The sequence below is a fragment of the Aphidius gifuensis genome, linkage group LG2 (genome assembly GCF_014905175.1).
Source record: "Aphidius gifuensis isolate YNYX2018 linkage group LG2, ASM1490517v1, whole genome shotgun sequence".
Lineage (NCBI taxonomy): Eukaryota > Metazoa > Arthropoda > Insecta > Hymenoptera > Braconidae > Aphidius > Aphidius gifuensis.
This window is the reverse complement of record NC_057789.1, coordinates 1,868,602-1,886,841: the sequence shown is the minus strand read 5'-3', so window position 1 is coordinate 1,886,841 and position 18,240 is coordinate 1,868,602. Positions and strand designations below refer to the sequence as shown.

The window sequence follows — 18,240 nt, the reverse complement described above, 5'->3', positions numbered from 1 at the left end:
TCAACCAATTAAAAAATATTTGAAATTTATCCTTAAATATTTTGCTAAATTATTAATTTATATATTAAAAAATTTTCGTGGTTATCCATCACGTATATTTTACCCTAAAAAATTTATTTAATTAACAACTAAAAAAATTTTTTTTTTATATTATTTAAAATCAATTAGATGCGGTTATTTTTTTGTTCTGAAAAGTGAGAAAATTGCCAATATTATATTATGTACATTGATTATTAAAAAATATAAAAAAAAAAAAAAACATTTTCCCCTAATTTTTTTTTATTTACGACATATAAAACCTTAGTGGTTGTCGTCGTCGTGACCCCACTCGATTCACCCCCTCAAAAAATCATTACGCTGTGTTCCGCGGGCTGCGCATGAACGCGGTTTTAATTCGCTACTAGAAAAGTAAAATACAAACGGTGCGCCTGGAGAGAAAGTTTCGCACAGTGCTTTTTGGCTGTATAATAATAATCATAAAAGAGGGGATATAAAATAAAAGAGAGACGCGGAAAAATGAAGATAACAGAATGAAATAAAAAAATTATCAAAAAAATATATATAAAACTATGTGTGTAATAGTAAGGACAGGTGGAGGGAGACCGAGAAGAAGGGACGAAGGCAAAGAATAAAAAACGCTATATAGAATAATCTAGAAGTAGAAAAAAAAAAATATATATAAAAAGAGGGGTTGACGATGTTGAAGAGAAGGCTTCGCTTTTTTTTTTTTTTGGCATCCTTTGCTTATTTTTTGCCCCACTATTCCTCCTCGGGTCCTCTATTGTAATATTTATTGATTAGATTCTTTAGTGCCTGGAGGAATACGCAACACACAAGTGTCTTCGGACCTCAAATTCCAGAAAAAAAAAATTATAAATATGAAATAAAATTGACGTTAAATATGGCTATTTTTTTTAAAATCTTTTTTATTAATTTTATTAGTCGGTTAATTGGCATCTTATCCACCTGGAAGACAATCGTTTTTTTTTTCTTTTATATTTATTGCTTTTTCTACTTTTAAAAGTCTCAACACACACGTACACGTTTTGCACTGGCGTACATAAGACCTTGACCGTGAAATAACATGAGTTTTGTCCTTGGGGGTGAAAATACTTGTAATACACACATTCAACGTATTGTTGCGGTATTAATATGCATCTTGTCCTTGCTTGGATATATATGATTCTTTGTCGTAAAATAAATATACAATTTGTATATTTTCTATGTTTCAAAAACGTCCGGTGAGTCAATGACGTTGTTTGTCCTTGAATGTGTTTTATTAAATACAATATATCAAAGAAACGACATTGCTTCTTTGCCAAATGCTTATTAACAAGATACAAAGAGAAAAAACACTCAATACAAAATAAGCAATGATAAAATAGCCAATGATAATATTAACCGCAAAAAAAAAAAAAAAAACTCCGGATAAATTGAAACCACAAGAAGTCATAGATAAAGATAGAACAATCCATGATAAAATAGTTCACAAATATGAATGACTCAAGTTTGAATTGAGCTAATAATATTTTATTAACTTTTTAAATTTTTCTAGTTTTTAAATTCATTAAAATTTTTATAATTTAAATAAGGAGAATTTTTTTTTTTTTTTTTTGTCATTAATCATTTTTTTTATGACTCATTTTGTCGTTAAATATTTTTCTATGAGTTATTTTATTTAGAGCTATTATTTTTACTGGTTTTTTTGTCTTGGGTCATAGTATCGTGTCACCAATATAAAAAAATATTTTTTTTTTGCTTCTTTGCTATACAAGTTTTATTTTTCAAATTAAAATTATAATTTTTTTTTTTTAACAAATATATTTTTTTTTGTTTTTTATTTTTCAATTTTTATGTGACTTGAAGCTTTATTGTATTTTTTTTTTTTTTTTTTGTATATAAAAGCACGGTGCTTGATGTAGATCACTAGCGGGCGTCGCACCTCTAGAGTTCAAGGCTAACCACCACCGGAGGAATTGTGCCGGGATTTTCTGGCTGCGCGCGTGAATCACTCGCACCTGTATATTATATACCCCCGTATATACATGACTTTGCCCATTCACACAATTTCACCGGAATTTATCCGCAAGAGTTTAATTTATTGTTAAATAATATTTCTATATCATGCTTTTATACTTGCAACAAAAATAATTTTAAAAATAAATTACCTCGAGCTTTTTTAAGGCAACATAGTACTATCATAGTGTCACAATGATACTGTCCAGTAATATAATGCTACATTGTACTAACCACTGCTACAGGTACCACCTAAAACTAGCCTATGTCTACTAAATCTAATTTCAAACTCATAATCTAATTGGCTAATTGTCTAATACACTATTGTAGTTGTACATAAGACTTTATCATGACAGAGCCCTATGCAATGTCACGTAATGACATAAGCCTCTTTAAAATTAACAAATAAATTAAACAAAATTATAAAAAACTAAAAAAAAGTAATTTTAATAATTTAAAAAGCACCAAGCTTTTGTGATATTATAGATTAAAAAGTATATAATGAAAAAAGTTTCAAATAAATTTTAATTTTTTTTTTTATAAATACTAAGGATTTGCGTAAAATATGAATTGAAAAATAGCAAAGGGGACAATAAGGGTGACGGTGGGAGGATAAATATACAATTCACAAATATATATGTATATATTTTTGTATAATAATATTGAATCGCTTGCGGCAAGTTGATTTTATATACCCGTTATAGTGGCCATCATCAATCATGCATTTAGGCTTTTATATCATGGCAATAATAAAAGTCCATTAACCCTCTTTGTCAAACGACAAAAAATAAAAAACTTTTATTTATTGTTTTTTTTTTTTAAAGCGAAAATTTAAAGAAAAAAAAAATGATATAAAAATAAATTTAAAGACAACAGTTTAAAAATGTAAAACACTCTTTGATGATTGTATTTAACGATCTTGAGATTTTTATGAGGATCTAATTTTCATTTTTAATACTTACCAAGAGTGTGTATATAATATATTTTCATTATTTCTTTATAGTTTCTTATGTAATTTTTTTTTTTGACTCTTTATATTTAAGGGAGAATTGAATTGCCACCCCATGGCTCATTAGCCGGGCACACCTGCCAAAGGCGAGGCCTTAACGCGGAGATTCCAAATATTATTTAATTTTTTTTTTAACTTTTTCGTCCCTATTTATGTGTGTACGAAAAAAAAAAAAAAAAGGAAACGAAATAACATGTATACATGAGCTGGCATTTGTTACGAAGTTTTGAAAATGCACACTGCACACGCAATTTTTTCATATGAAGAAAAAGAGAGGGCCAACTGTGTATAGTTGAAATAAGAAGGCGGGTTTGGCTTTTGAATGCATGCAACAGAGGCAATGAGGAGCAAGAGGGGAATTGCGACTGACGCTGCTGCAACGATGACCCCTCTCTCCTTTTTTTTTTTTATTATTCCTCAGCCCCCCAAATTCTTTTTTTCTTTTCCATCCACGTACTTAAAGTTTTTTTTTTTTTTATTTTTAATTCTATTTTTTCGTTGGTTTCTTCTTTTTCTGGCATATGAACACACACACATACACTCGTCCCCTTTCTTTTTTCGTCTTCGTATTATTATTTTTTTTATTTTTGCTATATTGCATTCAAAAACATTTGGCGGTCGTTGAACTCGACGACCAATCTTCTCTCTAACCCACCAAACTGCAGCAACGCGTCCGCAAAAACCAAACTATTATTTCTATACAAAACTCTTTTATTCATATTTTTTAAAACATAATAATAAATGCGACTAGAATGCTACCAAAAAAAAAAAAATTTAAAAATAAATATAAAAAAGCAACAATTTTTTTGAGTAACAAAAAGTAAAAATTGTGGTTTTTATCTTGTTGAGAATAAATGAAAAAAAATTTGTGAGAATTTATTTTGGGGTCGTGAAAAATAAAATGGGAGGTTTAAAAAATGGCGGGAATATATAAAATAAAATTTAGCTGAGTTTAAAATACAGTAGAACGAACGCTTTTCCAACCGACAGTGGAAAAATCAAGTAGTATAAATATATTGTGGTCAGACATAGACCTTTCACTGTTTGGCTGATCATAAATTGCCACTGGTATGCACTACTTAATTGACTTGCACTACTTGCACATGATTTTTGACAAACTAAATTATTAATTTAAATATTTTTATTCACCTTTTTTCATATAAATTCATTTATTATTTAATTTTTTACTTGAAATTTCTTTCAAAAAAACGTATTAATATATTCAACGAGCTAATATTTTATTTACTTATTTTAAGATATTTTATGTATAATTTACATTAATAATTAATAATTTTTAATTTGAAAAAAAAAAATGTTGAAATAAATTAAAATACAATTTAAGATACGTATGTATTTTTAACGTTATATAAAAATAATGTAAATAGGTCAGAGATATATTTTTAATTATAAAAAAAAAAAAAAAAAATGAAAAAACTTTTAAAAATAATGATAATCATTTGGTTAAAAAATAAATGTAAAATTGGGTTTTAGGACAGACAAAGTCATAGTCTGTTATTTGTGTGTGTTGTTTTTTTTTTTGCAAATTAAGACGAGACGTTAAATTCCATTAGAAATTTCTTCTTGATTTAGTTGCGTCATGTATAAAAAAAATTATCTTTTAACGATATCCACGTCGTGTGAATTTTTTTTTAACACAAAAATATATCGTTGCATAAAAAGTAAAAAAAAAACAAAACCCAAGTGCAATTTTTTCATTCTTTTTTTTTTGAATAATTTGCTGGTTTTTAATAAATAAATATTTTGAAAGAAAAATTTAGAACAGTCAAATTTAAATAGAATAGGTTACCCTTTTTCTGTTTTTTTATTTTTTTTGTACCGTCTACATTTTTTTTTTCTTTTAGTATTTTTTTTCCAACATACACATTCCTTTTTTGCATCTATTTTCAATGCGACCCGATAAACTTTTGCCACGCGGAAAATACGTAATTATTTAAAAGAATTCGGAAGTATTTTATTCACGAGAGAAAAAATAATTAAACATCTTAGACGCGATAATTTAGCTTTGCTTATATTTATAGAATTGAAATAGATATTTTAAAATGATTGACATTAATTGAGTTTAATCGTGCTTAATGTTTTATGAACGAAGAACAAAGATATATAAAAATCAGACTGATAATAAAAAAATAAAAAAAAAAAAATTAAATATGAAAAATGAATATTAAAACAGTTAAATGTCAGTTTTAATTATTTTACAGTATATATACTGTCTGTGTCATTCATTTCTGAATACATATTCACAAGTTGGAATCTAATTTCAGAGATAAAATATAATGCCTTGTGTAATCTAGTTACTAAGGCATCTAATCTAATCAATAGATTCCAATTTCACATTTTATTATTTATTTTTTTGCACTAGCTAGATTTACAATTTTTTTATAACTCTCAAATATATATAGATAATAAAAATACGTATTTATTTCTTATCATGAACTTGTGAACTAATAAAAATAATATCATGAATTAACTAAATAATAAATTACAAATCATTTGACCTATTTTATCATACACATAATTATTTAAATATATATATTGATTTTTATCTATTTTTAAATTTCATTAATTATCATATTTCACATGTCAAGGATAATTAATTTCTTCTTCATTTTTTTTTCTCTTTTTTTTTCATACCACATTATTTATTATTTAATTTTTTAAATAAATATATAATTATTATTATTTCATCAAATGAGAATGACGACAATGTGCATACACAAAAAATGAAAAAAAATATGTTGATTTACATTGGGATTTGACGTTCGGTCTACGTCAAATAAATTTTCGGTTATGAATGACATTGAGTGTTCTTGAAAAAAAAAAAAAAAATAAGAACACAAAAAAATTAATAATAATAATAAAAAAAAAAGAAATGTTTTATCTACATTAAATTGCAGTTGTTGAGGAATATTTTTTCATCGTACCACTTGTGACGACGAAATTACGTAAAGTCATATAATTCTGTGTCAATAGATCGACTTGTCGACACATTCAAATCGACGAAAAAAATTATACACAAAATTAATGTCAAATTTTGTAAAAATAAAAAAAATATAATCATTAAAAATATAAAGAATAAATTAAACATATTTATAATTTTTTTTTAAATAACGAATCAACTGACTTTGATAAAAATATCTGCGCATTTAGTTGAACAAAAAATATAAAAGTCTTAACAATTCAACTTTTATATTTTTACTTAAATAAAGCAAGATAAATTTTTTTTTTATTTTTTTACATCCACTTGTCTACGCTAATCTTTGAAAGCTATATTCTCTACTTAGAACTCACATTCAAGGATACGTTTTGCATACTCGCACGATTTCGAAATATGCTAGTAATATTCCCCCTTTTTTTTATATATTTTTCTTCTTTCTTTATTTCTCTTTTAACATGTTGTTCTCTCATAGTTTTAACTACGATTGCAATATCTCGTTCTCACAAGTATACACCCATCGAAAATAAAATTTAAAAAAAAAAATTAAAATAAAACAAACCGCATCATCCCGCGTCCAAATGGTTTCGAAAAAGCATCAGCAAAAATGAAGTAAAAAAAAATTTAAAAAACTACTATTTTTATTTCTCGCCTCACATAAATTTGCCTGGCACAAATCTCTATTTATAATATGCATACGTATATGTGTGTTATTTTTTATTTTCTAATTTTTTTCTTATTTTCATCTTCTAAATTTTTATATATATATTCACATCTCGCTTATCCACAATTTTTTCTTTCTCTAAATTTTTTTCTCCACTGCAGTCAGCCAACACACACATATAAAAAAATAAAAAAACGCAATGCAGAGGAGAAAGAAGCATTAAAAAAAATATAAATTAAAAAAAAAAAAAAAGCTGGCATAGATGATTGCGGGAAACGAAGAGAAGAGAATGAGAAGATACACGATTGCAGTGGTATAATCGTTCGAGTTATTTGTACAAACAGTATGTTTGCAAGTTAAAAAAAATATAAAATTGATAGTCCAACTAACTTTGACTCTCGATGTGTTCAAACCACATCCGAAATCACGATAACACACGGCATTTATCAACTCTATGTAATTTTTATAATTTTATTTCATTTTAACATTATATCAAAGAAAAAAAAATATATAAATTTTATTCTAGGAATATTTTTAAATATCCCAAGCTAATTTCTAAACACAATTAATGATAACGACAAAATAAAACAGCATTTCATGGAGTATATAAAAAATAAAAAATAATAAAAAAATAATATAATATTGATGTCATAGTTTAAAAAGGCTAGCAATTAAAATTTAAATTTCCACGAATAATAAATTCGTCGCATCTAAATAAAACGATAAATAAATAACTAAAAATATTTATATTATAAAAAAACGACATGTATATTTAATTTATGATTATTATTATTTTTTTATAATGTCATATTTGGTACTGGGTTACGTCATTGTTAGGCCTTCAAGCATCAAGCGTGTCCGAGGCATTATCCTCGTCTAGCGATCGTCTAGCCGGCGGCGCGTCAATACTACAAACACATGAGTAACATTCACCCGTCTGTTTGCGAATGAATATATATACATGCAAGAAGGTCGCGGGCATCAAATGGTGAAAAAAAAAAATAAATTCAAAGCGAGAAAGTGAGTACGAAACTAAATGATATAACAAGATGAATAAAATAATCCAACAAAAAAATCGAGAGCTTTTTTACTTTCAGGTATTATGTTACATATATATTCTATTTTTTTTTTTGAATTATTGCATAAAAATATTGTGCTAAATTTATTGTATTAAAAAAAAAATTATACTGTGGATATAGAAGACGAAAGGGTTCTACAAAAACCTGACTTATTCAATGCAAAAAAAAAGTCTTAATTTTTTTTTTTTTTCTTGCATGCTTAATAGAAAGAAATTTTTTTTATTTACAAATAAAATATATATATGGGGAATATTGTGAACATGTGTTTGTTGAATCTGTGTGTGTGTAGAGATAAATTGAGTATGTATGCTGAGTTGATACATGCAGACTGGTTGAAAAGACGCGCGCGCTCAATGGTACAAAAAAAAAAAAAAAACGGGGCCGCAAAAATTGTGAAATAAAAATTTAAAAATGAGCCAGTGAAGGCCATTACTAAATTTTGCATTTACAGCTGCAAACGTACCTTGATCGGTGACAAAATTTAATGTTGACTTCCTGCGGTGTCCTTGTTGGCTTTATTAAAAAGCCAAATAAAAATTTAAAAATTCCTCCTCGACTCAGCTTCTTCAACAAATGTGTTTTTTTTTTTTTAATTAATTATTTTATTTTTCTTTGCACTATTTTTTTGTGTCATTAGATATCTTCAGTTGTGATTATTTTATTTAGCTTTTATTGTTGAATCGTTGGCATTGTACACTTGTGCCCTGATCTGCGTCCATGGCAATGAAATTTTATTCACGTGGTCAGCAGATGGTTTTATCCTCTTGAGGTGTTTTCATATATATTTTTTTTTTCACGATTAATATTTATTCTTCACACTTGGCACTTTAAATGTCAAAAAAAAAAAAAAATTAAAATTAATTATATATATTTATATTATTTAACAATATATTAACAAAAACAATATTATTATCAGTCTATAATGAATGTTCACTGATTAAATTGCGTCTTTTTTTTTTTTTTTTTATCACACTGGCACCAAGTTTATAATATTTTTTTAAATAAAAAATTCAATTATTTCTTATTTTTCAAGAAAAAAAAAAAGAAAAAAAACCAAATCTAATTAAAATATAATTCTTTTTCACAATTTAACTATTTTAAATAAATATTTTTTTGATAATTTTTAATAATTATTTATCTAAATGAAAAATAAAATTGATAAAATTTAAATATTAGATATTTGAAAATGAATAGTACAACACTTGTATTTAAGTCGAGGGTTAAATCGTTGTTAAAACGATGGGGTTTATCAGGTTGACCAGGCAAAGTAGTCGCACCGGGAGCCTTTGGACACCGGGAGACTACCTAGTCGTAGAGTGATTGGGAACGCGACTGGCCAAAGCACTTGATTCGCGCGCGGTTCGGTTTGCTGCGCCTTCTCCATGCACTTTTTTTTTTTGCCAAAACTTTTTTCCTTTTTTTTTTTCTCTCTTATATATATTATATGTATATATATTTTTTTTCGGGGCCAAACTCTCGTTCACTTGTGTTCGTGTGTCTGTATATGCAATCAAAAAAAAAAAAAAAATTATATACACATATAGAGCAATGGGTACTGTCAGTGTATAAATGTGTTGTTCATTTATATGCGAATTATTTATCAGTGTTAATATATACGTGTGTGTGTGTGTGTGTATGTTGAGCCAGTAGAAAGAAGAGTGCGTGTGCGATGGGCTGTGATCTGGGTAGGCGAGGTATAGTTACCGAAATGTTAACCTCGTGGAACCACTTTTTATTGAGTGTCGCAAAATTCATAGGAACCACCAACGGGTGAGTGATAAAGAAAGAATGATTATAGTGAAATACAAAGAGGGGATAATAAAAATATCAAAGAGGGGAGAAATAGCATCGGGCTTTCAGGGGTAATATTATATTCCCCTTTTTTTATTTCATATTCTCATACTACCACTACTACTAAATACTACAACTACTATCAAACATTTTTAGTTAGTTTAATGTTGCCGCATGTACCCCTCTGGTCCTCATCAATTCCTCAAATCCCCACTACAAGTGGTTTTTTTTTTTACTCCCAAACTCGCTGATTTTATTTATTTATTTATTATATTTTTTTCTTCATTTTATCCCCCTTTACCCTGCCATTTGCGATTTCATTGCCCAGCTTTTTTTTTTTTTTTTTTTTTTATTATTTCCACCTTTTTTCCTCCCCGCGTATCGCTAGGTAATTTTATCTCACTCTTTTATACTATATTTTTATGTTCTATATATATGAACACGCCGAAACTTCGACCCACCCCACTAAAAAAAACTCCTTCCATAAATTTTTTTCTTTTAATGCTCATTTCTCTCTTTTTTCGTCTTCCTCTTTAGGTTTTTTTTTCCTCCTACAACTTTTTCTATACTCTTTTCCCCTCTCTCTAGCAATATAGCGTCATCTTTTTAGTTGGTTTTTTTTTTATTTTTATTATTTCTCTTTGAGCTTTATTTTTTTTCTCTTTTCTTTTTTCGGTGTGTATAGATGTATGTATGTTTTTTTGTCTCGCGAATTCTGGCTGTTTCTCCCCCGCACAAACACCCGCTCTCGCGCACGACGGCATTTAGGTCCGTGCATAGCCAAACTTGTGTACAGTTAACTCTCACAACGAGGTAGATTCTTTCTTCCAATGATTTTTCAACACCGGTCGTCGAGCTCCAAATGAATAAAAAAAAAATTCAACAAAAAAAAAAAAGCCCACTGAGCGCAATGGACTCTTACCGTCACACTGAATCTTCCGTAATTTTTATTTTTTTTATTTTTTGAAATACCAATGCACCAATGCACCAAAGATCATCAAGATTTTATAATGCAATTTTATTTTAATAAAAATTTTAGAGATTTTTTTTTTTCACTTTTTATTATATGAAAAATGTAATTTATCTTTTTTAACATTTTTTCTAGAATAAATTTAAAAGTTTTTTATTTTCAAATATAGTTGTGATGAGAAATGTAAAAAATTATTAAACTCATGAATTTAATTATGACACAACTAAAATTACATTACATCAATTTTTTAATATAATTTTTTTTCTATAAAAATACAAGTAATCACTGTTGATTAAGAATTATGAATTTTTAAATTTTTCAAAATCCATTATTTGATTGCTCCAACAAAATAGATGTAAAAAATAAATTTTTATTTTTTCATTAAAAAAAAAACAATTAAATTGATCCAAAAATCATCCAATGTAATTATATTTTCAATCAAGATAATTATCACGACAAAATTGCGATTAAAATTAAAAATATCTATTTATATTTTACATTGATATTTTATCATTTGAAATTATCTAATTATAATTACAAGTAATTTAATAATTAAAAATTTTAATAAATAAATTTACCATTATTTTTGTGACTCATTAAATATTCAATTTTAAATTATAATTCATATCAATAACCTGAGAGCTTTTTTAAAATAACCAAAATTTATTTTAAATTAAAAAAAAAGTTTCTTTAAATTGTTATTAATATACCGTTAATAATTATTTAAAAAAATAAAAAAAGTTAATGAGTAATACCAGCACATAGTCTAAGCCAATACAAAAATTTAAAATAAATTTTCTTAGCCAATTAAAAACCTGGGTATCAAGTTGTTAGCAAAATCCCGTTGCTTACATACATCATCTCTAATTGCCCATCAATTTTTAATTTTCAAAAAAACATAAAATCATCATACAAATGTTTTTTAAAAATACACCTGTTAATTTTTTCGTTGTATTAAAATTGATATTAAATTTTAAAAATGTCATATCTTGATGAAAATTTTTTAGAGCCTCTCAATATACATGTTGGATGCAACAAGCCACTCAGTTCAAATTGTATAAATCGTTGGTTCGATGACTCTTCAGGTTCTCACTCGAAAAAAAATTCCCTCTTTTTTTTTTATTTTTTCTTTTTCAACATTCACCACCACTTATCGACATTCGACCCCGATGAATCTCTGCCCATTGACTTTTCTGGTTATTGTTGGCGTGGTCTCTGCTTTATTTTCGTTGAGGTATATAAAACAAAAGTGCCGCTAAAATTTTCTGCATATACTCTTATATACCATCAAAAAAAAATATACACATATTTATTTAAATTCTTGCATGCCTATCAAATGCTCACAATCAATTTTGATTTTTAAACAAAACCAACACATTCAATCATGCACAAACAAATTCACATATACACTTTACCTGAACTCAAGAAAAAATAAAAATAAAAATCTACAACACAATGGTTTTTTTTTAAGCTTTAAAAATGCATACCAGAGTTAATTTTATTATTATTTTTTCGATGAATTACATAATAAATTTAATTATCAAATTAAAGTTAAAAAAAAAGCAAAAATTTGAGGAAAAAATTTCAAAAAATTAAATACAATTTCAACTGTTTTAATTATTAATAATTTTTTTAAAATTATATTATTTTATTGTTTAGTTAATTTTATGCTTAAAGTGTAAATTTATTTTTGTATAAATATTATTTGCAAAGATTTTAGTAGAGACGATTATTCGTAGTCGTCAAGTGCATCAACCGCCACTTCAGTCTCACTATACAACTCCAAACAAGATAAGATACTTGTTCGTTAAATATATATTATTTTTTTTTTGTGTGTGTATGTATATTTAATTATGATACACAATGGCGTATCATACCTCTGATACCACCACAGTTGCTAGACTCACTCGATATAAAAATAGAAATGGCATAATTATTTTAATTTTATTTTTCGATATCGAAATTTATTAACGTATTAGTGAATGCACACATATTGTCACACAAAAATAAAACTAATCAAGAATTTTATTATAAAAATATTTTTTAAATATTTATATATATTTTTTCATTTCGACTGATTACTGAGCCAGCCAATTTATAATCCATAATATATTCTAATGTATATATACATTATACAAATAAAATACACATTTTTTTTTTTTTTTTTTGGCAAACACGTAATATTGCTGCTGCTGATGGTAAAATGCCTGGATGTGTTGAAAAATATATATAATGATGATAGAATAAAAATAACAAGCGTCAATTTTTGCAAACGTCCTTGACGACATCCGTCCTGTTTAGTTGTATTGGTGAAAAAATATACAGACTTTTTTTTTTTTTCTACATAGTGCTTCTATTTACCACAATCTTTTTTTGTATTATCACTTTTTTAGTATCAATAATTTAATGATAAATATTTTATAAATTTATAAATTTAAATTTTGTTTAAAAATATTTTTTTTTTATTAATAATTATTATAATTTTTTTGTTTATAAATTGATTATTGTTATTTAGATAATTTTATAGAAAAATTAAATATTTATTTTTGTTAAATTGTAAAATATTTTATAACAAGCTTTAAGGATCAGACAACACATATGGTTATTCTAATAGCCTAGAATTTTCTCAAGTCTCCCTATAATAGTTTTGAATAAAGCGTAGACTGTAAAAATATATATAATAATAAAAAATAAAATAAACCGGTATGTAAAACTAGCCTAATGTTAAAATACATGATATACATGACACGACCCCAGGACCTATGAAGATATTTCGATGCTTCACGATCGCCAAAAGTGGTTCATCCTTTTCATTTTATATTCTTTCTCACGACCTCATCTTCCCTTCGTTTCAATAAAATTGGTATTTCCTCCCACCTATATTAAAACATTACAAAAAAAGCTAAAAAAAAAAAACATCTAAATAAAAAAACAAATCAATTATATAAAAAAATATTATAATAAATTTACTTGCAAGTAATTATTTTCATTTAATTTAAATTTTTTTAATTTTATTATATATATAAATGTGCATCATGAATATTTTTTTTGATGCTAACAAAATTTGCTAGAGCTCATCCAAGAGGGCCATGAACCCCGAACAGGTTGCCCCCTTGGACATTCACCTTCTGAAATTTCTTTGCCCCTCTTTCATTTTAACTCACCCAATCGTCATGATTCTTGCAACCCTCCAAGTCCCACCAGTCTGTGTATACTTCAAGCCACAAACCTCAGGCCCAAAATTCCGTGTTGCGTTTCTTTCATCTCTTTTACTCTTTTGCGTGATTCTTTTATAAATAATTTTTTTTTTTTTTTTTTATTTATTTCTCTCTTTTTCTTTCAGCTATTTTTTTTTCTTTTTCATCAGCAACAGCAGCATCATGGTCCCAAAAAACTAGCAATATACTCACTGAGGCCTATAGGGCTTTTATTTTCTCTTCTCCTCTTTTACCTCCTCCTCCTCCTCCCCCTCTTTCACCTCCACCAACATCACGACTCTATATACCAGTTTCATTGCATCGTCGTTTCTTTTCTCACCGTTGAATCAAAAAAAAAATCATGCCCTTCGTGACGCGTTTTACACAAAGTGTTAGATAATCTTGCACTTTGGATGAAAAAAAAAATTTTTTTATTTTTTATATTATTTCTTTAAAACTTTCTCAATATATACCCACACGAAAATTCCATACAATTCATGTATACAAATTTTTTTTTTTATTTTCAAATTTTATTTATCTTGTTGCAATTTTTTTTTTTTTTTTTAATATTATTATTCAGTTACATTTATCCCTAAGGCTTGAAATTTTTTTTTTTTTTTTTCATTTTATCATACACACAATGTGTAATTTTATTATTATTTATTTTTAATGTTAGTATATGTGATGGTTGTGTAGATTTTTTAGCAGAATTAATATAGTGGTGAAATGAAAAATGTAAAAGAGAAAAAAAAAAATTTATATGAGGAAACAAATCGATAGGTAAATGATACAATAGATTGGCGTGTGCGAATTTAAACATGTCAAGCAACACGTCAATTGAATTCCACGAAGTTTCGCAAGTGGTCATTTTTTTTTCAAATATATACAATTCTGATGACACACACACACATTATTTCCTTTAGATATACAAATACTTGACAACAAAAGTGCTGGAGTATGCAAGTATTGTTATATTTTATTTTATTTTTTTTTCGCATTGCATATGGTGTTTATGTGTGTCATGATGCCTAGAATGTGCAATGCATATTTTTTTTTTTTTTGTATAAATATCTTACTATCATTTTTTTATTTATAAAATTTTCCCACTATAAAATTGTCTTCATAGACTGTTGGCCAATATGTTATACGATTCTTTTCTAAAACTTGAATTACGCTGACAATAATTTTTTTTTTTTTGAATCATTTTTAATGCCTATAAGTTGATAATATTTTGTAATTTTTATTTTTTTTTTATTTTAATCACACGATTTATTGTCGTTGATTTTTAAATTTATTTTGAAATAATATTTCATTGTCGTGTGAATAATTGAAAAATTTGACATTTTTTAAATATTAAAATAAATTGAATTTTTTTTTTTTTTATAATAATCAAATATTCAGTTGGAATTATTGAATTTAAAACTTCAAAAATGTCAAATTAACATTTTTTTTTTTTTTTCATTTTTAATTTTATATAAATAAAAAATAACTCTTCATTTATTTTTAATGATTTTTTTTTTATCGAACACGTTTGATTAAAAAATATGAATTATTAATTTTCTATTAAAATTCACATGAAAAATTTTATGTTAATTTCAAAATTGAATAAAAAAAAAAAATTAAATTAACATTTCATTCTATCATATATAAAAAAATAAATATGAAAATTTATTTTCATTATTTTTTTTTTTAAATTTTATAGATATTTTTTGTCTGTAAAAATTAATTGTATTTTCGATGATTAATTTATAAAATTTTTTGGTAAATCTCAGCCTCATTATGGAAGTAATAATGGAAAAAAAAAAAAATAAATAATAAAAATAAAGCAAAATGGAAAAAAGAAAAAAAAAAAAAAAAATTGGAGGAAATGGGTTTATTATGCGTTGAACTGTTGAGCACTCTCGAGGGCTATGTGTCACTGTCAATGTCACTTTGGCTGGTTCGTCGTTTAACTTGGCCAGTTTTGTATTGCCAAAAGCTTCACAATAAAAATCATGATGATCACATAAATGTATAGACCACCACCATCCACAAACTCATCTGGAATAAATTGTCTTTTTATTATCTTAAATTAATTCTATATAAATTTATTTTTTAATGATCATTCTCATCAACTAAAATAATCATCTAGTTTTCCATAAAATTTTTTTTGAATAAATCTTTTACAAATAAACCTTAAAAAACAATTTAATTATCAAAAAATAATATTCATCTACAAGTGTCGTGTCATTTACTAAAAATAAAAAATTTATTTGCTTCATTTTTTACAAATAAAATTCACTGGTCAATTTAAAATCAAACGAAACAATTCATTTGGATGAATAAAAAATAAAAATAAATAATACAAAAAAAAAAAATAATAAAAATATTAAAAAATAAATAAAATGAATATGCGTAAATCGAAATTGCAACGGATGCTTCAGTTAAATTTGATATTTTAACACGCATCGTGAAACAAAAAGTCGATATCATATATAACCCCTCAAGCGACAGATTTCAAATATGATGGTGTGTTTTATATATATAAAATAAAAAAAATAAATAATAGTGACAAACAAAACGAGCAAAAAAATATCGAAAAAATATAAAAAAAAAAAAATATTAAAAAACAATATGCGAATTAATTGAGGCGCTTAATTTTCCACAATGTTAAATCTCCAAATTCATTTTTTTTTTTTCATTATTCATAGTTCCTCTTTTTTATTTTCTATTTTTTTTTAAATAAACTTTTTTTTTTTTGTATTCTATAAATATTTATTTTAGCGTTCGATCGAATTTTCTCGCACGCTTCATCGCCCCTGATCACTGCCATACGACCATTTAAAACGATTGCACGTTTCTCCATTTTCTCCCCTCTTCATTGTCATTTAACACGACTCTCCCAGAAACATATATATACATTTTTTTTTTTTTTCAACAATGTACTAGATATGTCTGTGTACATGTGAATAAAAAATAACAAAAAAAAAAGGGTGAGGACTTGCGCGTCGACGAGAAGAGACAGTATGCAAAAAACAAAAAAAAAAATTTGTAAAAAAATGAAAAAAAAAAAAAAAAATGGGGGTGTACATGATGTGCAAAGTGGTTGGATTTGTCGCGTGGATGGTGTACACTTTTGCCCTATTCGTTGATCGTGCGTTGTCGCGCGCATCGTTATTTGTAAATTGTATGCAACTGATGCATAAAAAAATAAACTCTTTCCTCTCTTTATGTACCCCTCACTCTTTGACCTCTACACCTCTTTTTTTAATTTAAAACTTTTTTTTTTTAAAAGTGTTGTCGCGACAATCAACCGGCTATTCATCGGATAAGCATAACGTTTGCCACAATGTGTGTGTGTGTGTGATGCAATGTGTATTACAAAATCAGTACCGCAATTTTTATATTTTTTTATTTTTATTTTGTCATATGAGCGATGTTCACCCCTACACATTTTTTTCATTTTTTATCATTGTTTTTTATTTGAGTTCAATTTATTTATTTGAAATATGCATTGTATCATTCAACATTGTTAAACATGGAATATAAATTGTAAACAATTATTTAATATACTAAAATATATGTAAAATATTTTTAGTTATATTTTTAATTTATAGCTTTATTGTTTAAATTAGTAATTTTATTTTTTTTTTTTGGGATAATATTAGAACGATGAAATATTAAATTATATGAAATTTTGTTTTTTTTTTTGTTTCGTTGTATTTGACAAAACAAAGAAAAATGAATTTGTCAGTTGTTGTATATATAAATACTTGATGAAAATATAAAAAAACTGTGGGAATTTGTGTCTTTCCGGACGTGCATACGGTATTCTTGTAACGCCATCGTGTAATACACAATTATTAACCAGGCATCCTTGCAAATTTTTGGGTGCACGTATAGGTTTGTTTAATGCAGCAATGCACATGTGCGGATATATATATATGTTTATTTTTTTTTTTGTTATTTTGAAAGCTCTCTTTTTCTATAATTCTTGATTCTCTCTTTCCTTCTTTTTATGTCTTTATATACATACGTATATATATTGTTTTTTGTTAATTTGTTTTTCTCTTTCTTTAAAAAAAATTATTATTTTTTTTGTTTTTTTTGGAGGGTTAATAATATGAAGACTTGTGTAGATGTGAGATAGTTGTAATTAGTCGTGCAAACCGGGTCTATGCAATAAGCGAGTTACCCATGTGAACTTCCTTTAACAAGTATATAGTTTTTGGGTATCGTCGCGTGTTACCATCAGCTAAAATTTTAATTTTTTTTTTATTTTTGTATGATGAATTTTTAAATTTGAATTTTATTTAATAATTATTATTTTTTGTGGAATAAATATATGAGCAGGTATCACTCGTTGATTTCATGGTTAGAATATTTTGAATTAAAATTTCCCAGTTGAATCGTTCTAAATTTAAAAAATTTCCCAAAAGAAATAATTATAAAAATAATCCAAACACAGTAACAAATAAACAAAATCTATTATTAAATACGTTAAGATTTCTTTATAATTTTTATTATTTACAAAATGGAAAATATAAATTGATACATAACAATCGATGAGTAGAAAATATCA

The 18,240-nt window shown here is 26.0% G+C and overlaps 1 protein-coding gene across 7 annotated transcripts in view; it reads right to left on the bottom strand.

Annotated features, from left to right (window-relative positions):
• LOC122848244 (broad-complex core protein-like) overlaps positions 1-9,054 on the bottom strand; it is a 31,483-nt gene extending 22,429 nt beyond the window's left edge. For 4 of the 7 annotated variants that reach the window (XM_044146193.1, XM_044146192.1, XM_044146190.1 and 1 more), the window contains exon 1: positions 8,185-9,050. The gene's annotated coding sequence lies outside the window, so the exon portion shown is untranslated. Of the gene's footprint in view, positions 1-8,184 lie in introns of all 7 variants that reach the window. The other 3 variants (XM_044146191.1, XM_044146188.1, XM_044146183.1) reach the window with 1 other exon arrangement.
• Positions 9,055-18,240: the final 9,186 nt, after the last annotated feature.